The 9,454-nt window shown below is 59.6% G+C and overlaps 1 long non-coding RNA gene across 1 annotated transcript; it reads left to right on the top strand.

Annotated features, from left to right (window-relative positions):
• Positions 1–285: 285 nt before the first annotated feature.
• LOC122907519 lies at positions 286–8,957 on the top strand. The gene is made up of 3 exons (XR_006384718.1): positions 286–356; positions 4,301–4,543; positions 8,717–8,957. It is a non-coding gene; the product is annotated as an uncharacterized LOC122907519 (long non-coding RNA).
• The last annotated feature ends 497 nt before the right edge of the window (positions 8,958–9,454 follow it).

Genomic DNA, 9,454 nt, shown 5'->3' with positions numbered 1-9,454 from the left:
ACCTGAGCACTGGCTGCAGGCCAGGCTGTTGTAGGCAGGGGACAGTCAAGGAGCTCCCTCAGCCGCTGGGGATCCCTGGCAGGCCAGGCGCCCCCCCCCCACCGCCCCAGCACTGCTTCCCTGAGGAGCTGCGAGTCACCCTCAGACCCGGGTGGGAGGGTCTCCCAGGAGCTGGAGGGCGGCCCAGGCCCACAGCTGAGGTGTGGTCCCCTTGGGCGGAGAGTGACTCAGGCCCCGCCTGGCCTCCCCACCGCCTGGGTTTGGTTTGTTTAAGAACAAATTAGTCACGGAGCAGGCAGCTTTCCCGAAAATAAAATGAGAATCCCCAGGAAACAGGGAAAATTGAAGGCAGGAGGGTGAGTCAGCACGTGCTGCCCCCAGGGCTCCACTTTCCAAAAGGCTGGGTCCTCCCCCTCCCCCGCTTCCCCCTCCTGGGCCTCCTCCTCCTGCAGCTCCTCCTCCCTCTCCTCCACCCCCCCTCCGCCCCCCGCCCCAGTCCTGGGCCTCCCTCTGGTGCACCAAGCGGGAGCACAGACTTCTCACCCCCCATCTCAGCGGGTTCTCCACCACTAGACACCCCCCCCCCTTTGGTTCTACTTCTCTTGCTTTTCCTCTTTGTCTCTCCCGGACCGCGCACTTGGCAGGGCTCAGTCCCCACGCAGGCTCATGGACCTCCCACTCCTTTCCTCCAGGTCCACCCCTCCCTCTGTCCATCTGTCCATCACCTGCGTTCATTCACATCCACAGAGCACCCGCCGGGTCCGATGCTGGGGGCGGGAGGAACTGGGGCAGAGAGTCTCACCTCTCCCCCAGAAGGCTTCCTCGTGGGGAAGGGAGAGACTCCTACGTGGGAGATGTTACCCAACCACCACAACTGGGCCCTGGGCCCGTCCCCACCTCCCCTTGCTCCTCCGGTCACTCCTTCCTTGGGGACAGGCAGAGCTGGAAGGAAGAAAGGACAATGCTTGAAACTTCTGAGCTCTCTGTCCCGGCCTCCCTCTGGGTCAGAGCACAGGGCATGAGGGCTGACCAGGCAGGACAGGAGAGCTGGAGTGAGCGTCCCTCACCCCACAACCCTCCCTGTCCCAGAGTAGAGGTGAAGGGACATGGAGCCACCTGTGTTTTGCATTTGAGGGACAAGCTCTGATGTCCATCTGTCCCGTGCCTCCCCCTCCTGACCATCTGGGGGAGTGTACCTGAACTTTGGACGGGACTCTGGCCACCTCCTTCCCAGCCGAGGCACGTGAGATCAGCAGGGACAGCTGTAGGCTGCAGAAGGGAGTCAGCGTGGGGAGCCAGGCACCTTAAAACCTGGTGTCTCAGGACAGGGCCAGCCTGCCATGGTCTGGGGTCCACCTGGCCAGAGCTGGGGAGACCCCTGTATCAGGACAAGTCCTCAAGGGACCAGGGACATCTCTCACTGCGGCCCTCTATGTGGCCAGAACCCTTTGATTCAGTGTCCCCCACCCCCACCCCCATCTCCCAGCTGGAACGATGCTCTTCCTACTCTGCGGGACCCCCAGTGTGACTCTCTCCCCAGACCCCTCTAACTCAGCCAACCCCTCAGGAGCAGGGGGAGACGGTCCCAGGCCTGGGTCACGGACTGGGCTCGGGGCCTCCTGTCTCTCAGGTCACTGTCCAATCTCTGCCTGCTGTTCTTGATGAATAATTTAGCTGTTCGAATTACAGTAAAGAGCTCTTCTGCTTCCCTTCCCAAATCGTTAAGAGCTGATACAAGACGCCTTAGTTCATTCTAAGGAAAGTCCCTTTCCCAGCGAGGCTGAGCCTCATCGGTGGGGATCCCCCCTCCCCGCCAATCATTCACCAATTTCAGACAGGAGCAGGGGATTGGTTTGGTTTGGTTTTAATCTTGACCGTAAATAATACCCAAGCATCAGATGCCAAGTCTTGGGAGCAGGCAGGTGCCGCCGTCCCGACGGGTGTGGAGGGGGTTGGGTGGCCCCACTGGAAAGAGCTTTGGGGAACTAGCGAGTCCCCAGTCCGGGGAATGGGTCCCTGTGGGTGTGGGAGAGGCAGGCGGAGCCCAGGAGGAAGGTGCATGGGGCGCAAAGCCAGCTGAACGGTGGGAGAGTGCACACGTGGGTGTGTACACACATGCATGATTGCGCACAGATGTGCACATGCTTATGCATATACACGTGCGTGTGTGTGTGTGCACATGCGTGTGCATGTTTCCATGTGCCAGAGTGGTGGCTGGAGTGTGTGGCCGGGACCGGGCGGGGGTTTGCAGCCCCGAGGCTGCTGTTGGAGCTGCCCAGGTGCCCCAGGTCCTCAGACGTTTTCGGGACTGGGAGAGCTGGGTGAGGGGTCTGGGTCGGGCTGCGCTCGGTGCCCAGTCGGGTGACTTGCAGGCAGGCAGGGAAGGCGCTTTAGGAAGTTGGGGCGGCAGTGGGGGGGGGGCGGGACTGGGAAAGGGCAAGGGTGGGGACCTTGGCTGGAAGATCCAATGACGAGTGAGGCAACATCCAGAGGCCCTGGACGTCCTGGCTCCAGAGCCAAGGAGCGGGAGGTGGAGCCCCGAGGTGATGGAGCCCGAGGCTGTGGGCCCGGAGGAGTCCGGCTGCAGAGACCAGGCCCGGAGCCCCCGCTGCTGGAGGACTGCCGGTGCCTGGCGGGGACCGTGGTGCCAAGCGTGGGGGAGGGAAGGGGGTCTGAGGTCACAGGTGCACACACACCCCCCGCCCCCCACCCCCCGCCCCGCCGGCCCTGCAGCTGTGTGGTGAAGGACAAAGCGGGAAGACGGGAGCCTGTGAAGTCAGGCCTGGGCCTCCTCCTCCAGCCCACCCTCCTGTTGCAGGGACAGACGGCGTGTCCCCCTGAGGCACCCCTGTCCACGCCCACCTCCCCGCAGCCTACGCCTGATTCACTTGGGACCTGGACAAGCTGCCGCAAGGGATCTCTGTGCCTGCCTGTCTGTCCTGGGACACCCAGCACAATGGACGGGGGGGTGGCAGGGGGCAGGTGAAGACCCTTCCTCTTTTCCTCTTCCCCCACAATGCTGTCACCATACCCTCCAACTTCGGGGGGTCCAGAGAGGCCCAGGTCACTAACTGGTCCCACGCATGCCAGACTGGGACCATCAGGGGCTGGTCCAAGGAAGGGAGCAGCACAGAGACAAATGTGCAAAGGTGGTTTCTTGGGTGGGGGGTAGGACCACCCCATCCAGGGCCTGTGCATTGGCAAGGGTCCCTCAGGGATCCATCTCTCCTCAGTGGCCCAGCCAAGGCCCTGGCCCCAGCACCATCCAGTGGAGAACCGTCCCAGCCTGCTGTGGGGTGGGCCCCTGTAGCTTTCCTGCTGAGGGTCAGCCCACAAGCACACTGGGACCACAGTGGGCACCGCCTTCCTCCAACAAGATGGAACGGTTTGCCCCATGAATTGTCCAGGGGTTCCCCCGAAGGGTGGTCCCAGCCCTGAGGCAGCCTTGAGGAGGCTCCCCTGCCCTCCTCTGACTCCTCCTCCCCCTCCTTCTCCCTCCCAGAAGGCCTTGGGGCCCAGCTGTGACCCCAGCACCCCTGGCCAGATGTTTGCGGCCCTAGGCCCCCTGGGGTGGCCTCAGTCTGCTCCATTAGCATTCCTCAGGCTTTGGCTGAGCAGGAGCTGGAGAGAGGAGGGAGCACCCCACAGGCCTTTCCTGGGCTCCTCTGGAATCAGGACAGCAGCCCCGGGTAACCTCCCCAGCTTGGTTCCTTGGGGAAAATGAAGCATCGCTGAGCCCCACAGAAGGGAGGTTTCCTTGGAAAAGATCGGAAATGTTCTGATTTCCAAGCCCTCTTGGGGCCCCAGGAGGCTCATGCAAGATGGCGTCTGGCTGGCAGCAGCTGAGGAGGACCCACTCACCCTCGACTCCTGTCCTCTCCTGGGTGGGACCCACAGGGTCGTTGGACTGTGGCGAACGGGTCACCTCTGCGGCTTCCGTCCCCCTCACCTTCCCCCGTCAGCTCTCATCTCTCCGGTCCAGCCACAGTGGGCTTCTCCCCCTACCTACCTTCCATTCTCTCTCTTAACCTCTTGGTCTTTGAACATGCTTCTCCTAGGCCAGGAGTCAGCAACATTTTTTGTTTTTTGTTTTTTTTCCCCCTGCAATGGGCTGCGTAATAAGCCTTTGCAGCCCCAGACACTCGCAATTTGCAAACAAATGCCTCTGGCTATGTCCTAATGAAACCTTATGGGTATTAGAACTTGAACTTCATGTCATTCGCATGTACCAGGGACTAGTATTCTCTCAATTTTTGTTCTGCGACCATCTGAAAATGTAAAACCCGTTCTTTGTTCACAGGCTGAACCAGAATAGACACAGGCTGGATTTGGCCTCGGGGCTGTGGTTTCTGTTCCACGGGGCCCGCACTACAGGCCGCCCCGCTCTACAATGCCCCCTTGGGTCACTTCTACTAGCAGGGCGGCTGACGCACCCCTCCCTGGACCAGGTGAGCGCTTCCTGTTGGACACGCCCACGATTCCCCGGTCTACCTCTCTGCTAATACCCAGCCTGGCACAGAGCCCTACACACACGAAGAGTTCAGTAAGTGTCAATTAAACGTGGTTCCCCTTATTGTCTCCTTGCGTGCTTACGACCTCTGAGTGAAGCACAGCTATTATGCCCATTTTCTAGAGGAGGTTTCAAGGCCCAGAAAAGTTAAGTAACTTGCCCAGGGTCACCCAGCTGGCTGGGGCAGAGGCAGGAGTCGAGCCTGTACACCGTTCCCTGGGCAGGGGGGGGACAAGGGCCCAGTTGCAAGCCTCAGGGGACGTGGCCAGGCTGCTCCGGGGCTCGGGGAGCACCCCTACCCCCGACCTTCATCCCTGGTATCGTGGGCGCTGATAAAGCTCTCCTCATCCTCTGTTCTCCCAAAGTTTCCTGCTTTTCCCCGGGAAGGGGGTGGTGGGTGACATTCTTTGGGCCTCAATTCTGGGCTCGAATTCTGCCTTCTCAGGACTAGACCCAGTGATGCTGGATCTCCCAATTCTGTGGTCACGTTCTGCCCCTTCCCAGCCATCCATGTGAGCTGACACTTCACTCAACACGGGCCAGTGGCAGCTGTGCTCCCAGACCCCTGGCTGTGGACACCCCATCCCCTCCTGCCCCCGGCCTAGGTCTGCCCTCGGCCTCCAACCCAGTTCCCCTTGGGGGGACTTGAGGGGCCGAGTGTTGATCTTCCTGTATGTCGGAGGAGGACAATTACCCTGACACTTTGGCACTCCCGGTGTCAGGCTGGGAATTGGGGTGCACTGCGGGGCGGGCCAGTCTGGATAAATGCATGGTCTGGCTGTGGTCTGCCTTCCCTCCATGGGGCATCCCAGGGCCTTTCCGAGGTCGGAGGTGGGAAGGCGCCAGCCCCCTGCTTCTGTCCGTAGTCGTGACCCCAGAGCCAGCATGCCCGCTGCAGCGTGCCTCTCCCTTCTAGCTCTTTCCCATAGAACATCCTGGCTTCAGGAGTTCTCATCATCCAGGCCAGAGTTCATCGGAAGTTCCCCCATCCACCCCCTCTCCCATCCCCAGGAGGGAAGCAAGGGGAGAGAGGGTCATGCAGCTGAGCTGGACGAGAAGAAAGCTAGGCTCCACTGGCCGGCCATGGCTTGGGGCAGGTCCGAGCAGGTGGCCACTGTGTCCATCCTGCGCTGGACATCGTGGCGGCCGTGGGGGTGGTGCTAACACAACCCACCACCAGAGCCCAGAGGTTCAGGGAAGCCATGCCCAGCCCCAGGACACCAGCTCTCCCTGCCCGGGACCATGTGCAGACAAAGGGGCTGGCGAACCGGCAGAGAAATTCCAAGGAAGCAGATGTGGTCCATTAGAAGGGGCCCCAGATCTCCCCCTCTCCTTCCGTAGAACTACTGCCTAAAATGACCCAGGGTCTCCAGCCAGAGAGTGAGAGGATATGGCTATGCTGGGCCCCAGCGGAGCTCACTCCATGCAAAAGCAGCCCTCTGGTCTCAGTCATGCCAAGGCCACCTGCCACCAAGAAGGTGGGGACATGGTTCCTGGGCTGGGGGGAGGGCAAGATTGAACACCTGGGAAACAGGGAGAGACGAGGGAGGGGAAGATGGGGTTGGGAGAAGGAAGAAAATAAAGAGATGGGAAGGGAAGGGAAGGGAAGGGAAGGGAAGGGGAGGGGAGGGGAGAGGAGAGAAGGGAGGAGGTGGGGCCATGAATAACCTCCCCACTGTGCAGGGATCCTTGGGAGGGCCTTGGGCTGAGAGGCCCCTAGGTGTATCTGTGCTTACTGATTTGCTCTGCGGTGACATTTGTGGCCCTCCCCCGGGAGCCTCCTATGGGTTCCGGCCCCTGGTCCAGCGGGATGGGCAGCCTCCGTGCCCGCAGGCCTGGTTGCCTGGGTGACATCCTTTGTTAGGCACCAGCATCTGAAAATGTCAAACCGTTTTCAGCGGGTCAGATCTGGTTCCCTCCTTTCCCCTTCTCCTTTTTCAATTCCAGTTGCCTCTGCCCAAGCTGCAAACTTCCTCTGTCTCCATGGGGATGGAGGAGGGCTGTCTCTCTTTTTCCGTCCCAAACATCTGTCTCTATAAACAGTTGTGCACACAGCACCTCTTCCTTCTGGGCCTGGGCCGCGGGGAGGAAGTGCTTTGTTTATCTGGAGGGGGTCGGCTTCCTTGCTCCTCTCCGGTTGGCTGCACCCTGGACTCTGCGAGCCCTGGGCTGGTGGGCAGGCAGCCGGTGGGCAGGCAGCCAGTGCTCGCTGCTCCCTGGGGCCAGTGCCGGGTGGGAAGGGTGGCTGCTCTGCACCATCATCTGCAGACCTGGGCTTGGCTTTGCTGGCTGGGTTGCTGTAGACAGGTGACTTACCCTCTCTGAGCCCGTTTCTTCTTGAAGATGAGATCATCTTTACAAGGTGTGGGGCGCATTCAGGGGAGTTCCCTCTAGAAGGCTCTTATATTTCCTGCTCCAAGAGACCTTTTCACCGAATCCGTACCATCACCAGCCCCATTCAGGAGAAGCTGAGACGCAGAGAGGCTAATTGGCCCAACCTCTAAGGGAACTCAGCAGCAGGGACACCCCAGGACACAAACCTTGACACCCTCCACCCAATAGGACCTCTGCCCAAACCCCACAGCCTCTGCTTGCAGACTGAAGGGCTTGGGTCAAGGGACCTCCTCCCCAGCTTGAAATTTTGATTTATTTCAGGGAAGAGGGTGGGGCGAGCTAAGAAGTTAGTGGGGTTTTGCCAAGAGCCAGGGACTGGAATGCATGATGTATGGGCGAGGAGTCACGGACAGGGACTCCGGTGACTCAGCCCCGCTTTCCCTGGCTGGTGGAAACGAAAACTGGACCACAGGCCAGAAGGCAGGACTGGCCGCGGCCCAGGCCCAGCCCCTGGCTCGGCCACCTTGGAGAGCGTGTCCTGGGCCCACGTGGCCCAAGCGCTGGCGTCACTCCCTCAGGGTCGCCAACCTCAATCCCAGCTCCAGGTCTGATTTTTTTTCTGTGTCCACCACTCTAGTGTGGGGCCCAGAATGAGATCAATTGACCCTGTTTCTCGGGAATCAAAGGAGAGACCCCAGAAACAACCACGTCAGCAGCCAAGAGGGACAGGTTGGGCTTCGGAGCAGGAAGAATTGGGTTTGAGTCCAGCTTCACTACTTACTGGTCGACCTCGGGTGAGTTAAGCTCCCTGAGACTCAGTTATCTCGTCTGTAGAATGAGGAGCAGAATGATGCCCACTGGAGGGAAGCTGACAAGGGACTCAGGGTTTAGCCTGGGGAGTTTACTTTGAAGTAAAGGACTGCAGGACTTTACTTAGAAGACCCAAACGGGGGCGCCTGGGTGGCTCAGTGGGTTAAGCCGCTGCCTTCGGCTCAGGTCATGATCTCGGGGTCCTGGGATCAAGTCCCGCATCGGGCTCTCTGCTCGGCGGGGAGCCTGCTTCCCTCTCTCTCTCTCTGCCTGCCTCTCCATCTACTTGTGATTTCTCTCTGTCAAATAAATAAATAAAATCTTTAAAAAAAAAAAAAAAAAAAAAGAAGACCCAAACGGAAAGACGAAATAATCAAGAGTTTCAAGGTGACCGCCGGGCACTAGACCCCAAGCAGAGGACTCCTGTGTGACCAACTGTCCCTTAGGACGTGGGGCGTCTCCTGTCTCCTGTGGTATCTTTCAGGAAACTGATTACAAGCCCCCGGAGCCCCGGTGCCGGGAAGAAGGAAGAAGTCGTACACGTTCCCATCCCACTTTGGTCAAAGGTTCATTCCCCAGCGAATGACTATCCCTGATTACAAGGACGCTGAGTGGTCCTTCAGCACCCCAGGCCCGGCGGGGAGAACTTGGGGGTGCTGGCCCCTGGCTAGGTTTGCAGGGGGGGTGAATCACCCCTCCCCACGCAGGCTGGCCTCCGCGCAGTCCGGTTCTCCATACAGACCTGAAGCATCTGAGATGGGATATCATCGGACATGAAGGTCTTTCCTTTTTCTTTTTTTTTTTTTAAGATTTTATTTATGTATTTGACAGAGAGAGACGCAGCGAGAGAGGGAACACAAGCAGGGGAACTAGGACCAGGAAAGCGGGCTTCCTATCAAGCAGAGAGCCTGACGTGGCGCTTGATCCCAGGACACTGGGATCATGACCTGAGCCGAAAGCAGAGGCTTAACCGCTGAGCCCCCCAGGTGCCCCCATGAAGGTCTTTCCTTAAGGTTGCTGAGTGAGCTGTGATTCTCCAAGAAAAACCCTTTTTTTTTTCAGGGAGGGACGTACAACCCGGAAGCATTTCAGGATGAAAGGGACCTCATGTCTGCCACTTACCCTCAAATGGCCCAGGAAGGAAACAGCAGAAAGAGAAACAGTCCCACGAGCAAACTGGCAACAAGTTGCCTTTGGGGGTGTCCCGGCGACGAGTACGCGAAGTGGTTTGTAGTACTTTTGCAAGTCTTCTGTCAGCCTGAAGTTATTTCAAAATAAAAAGTGGGGGTTTCTTGTTTTGCTTTGTTTTGAAGGGTATGGGGGGGGTGACCAGCAAAGAGCCAGTCCTGCTGGCGGCGGGCTAGTGCCGCTGGGAGGACTCCCGCTCCTGCGGACGCACCTTGGCCATGGGAGAGAATAGCCCCGCGGCCCCGCAGCCGTGGCCAGCACCCCCACTCCTGCCACCGTGGGTCTCCAGCTTTCCGGCCTTGTGGCCAGTCTTTCCCTTTGGGGGGCCGGTGACTCAGCCGAGGGCTCTGTGTGGCAGGAAGTGGGCATGGTGACTCAGGGGTGGCTCTGCACCCTCCCTCCTGGAGGCGGGGATAGCAGCTGAGGTCCCTGGCCAGAGACGCCCCCCAAAGAGGGGGATCTGCACCCCACAGTCATAATTCCAGGGAGGGCTGCACTAGAGGACGTGGGCTTGGAGCACCGGGCTGGGGTGGACCCTTCCTCGCCCTCTGGAGGGTGGCTGGATGTGCCCTCTGCCAGCTCTGCCCACGGCCTGGGGCATGTTCCCACCGC

Source organism: Neovison vison, chromosome 5 (genome assembly GCF_020171115.1).
Source record: "Neovison vison isolate M4711 chromosome 5, ASM_NN_V1, whole genome shotgun sequence".
In the NCBI taxonomy this organism is placed as follows: domain Eukaryota; kingdom Metazoa; phylum Chordata; class Mammalia; order Carnivora; family Mustelidae; genus Neogale; species Neogale vison.
This window is presented reverse-complemented; position numbering and strand designations above follow the sequence as displayed.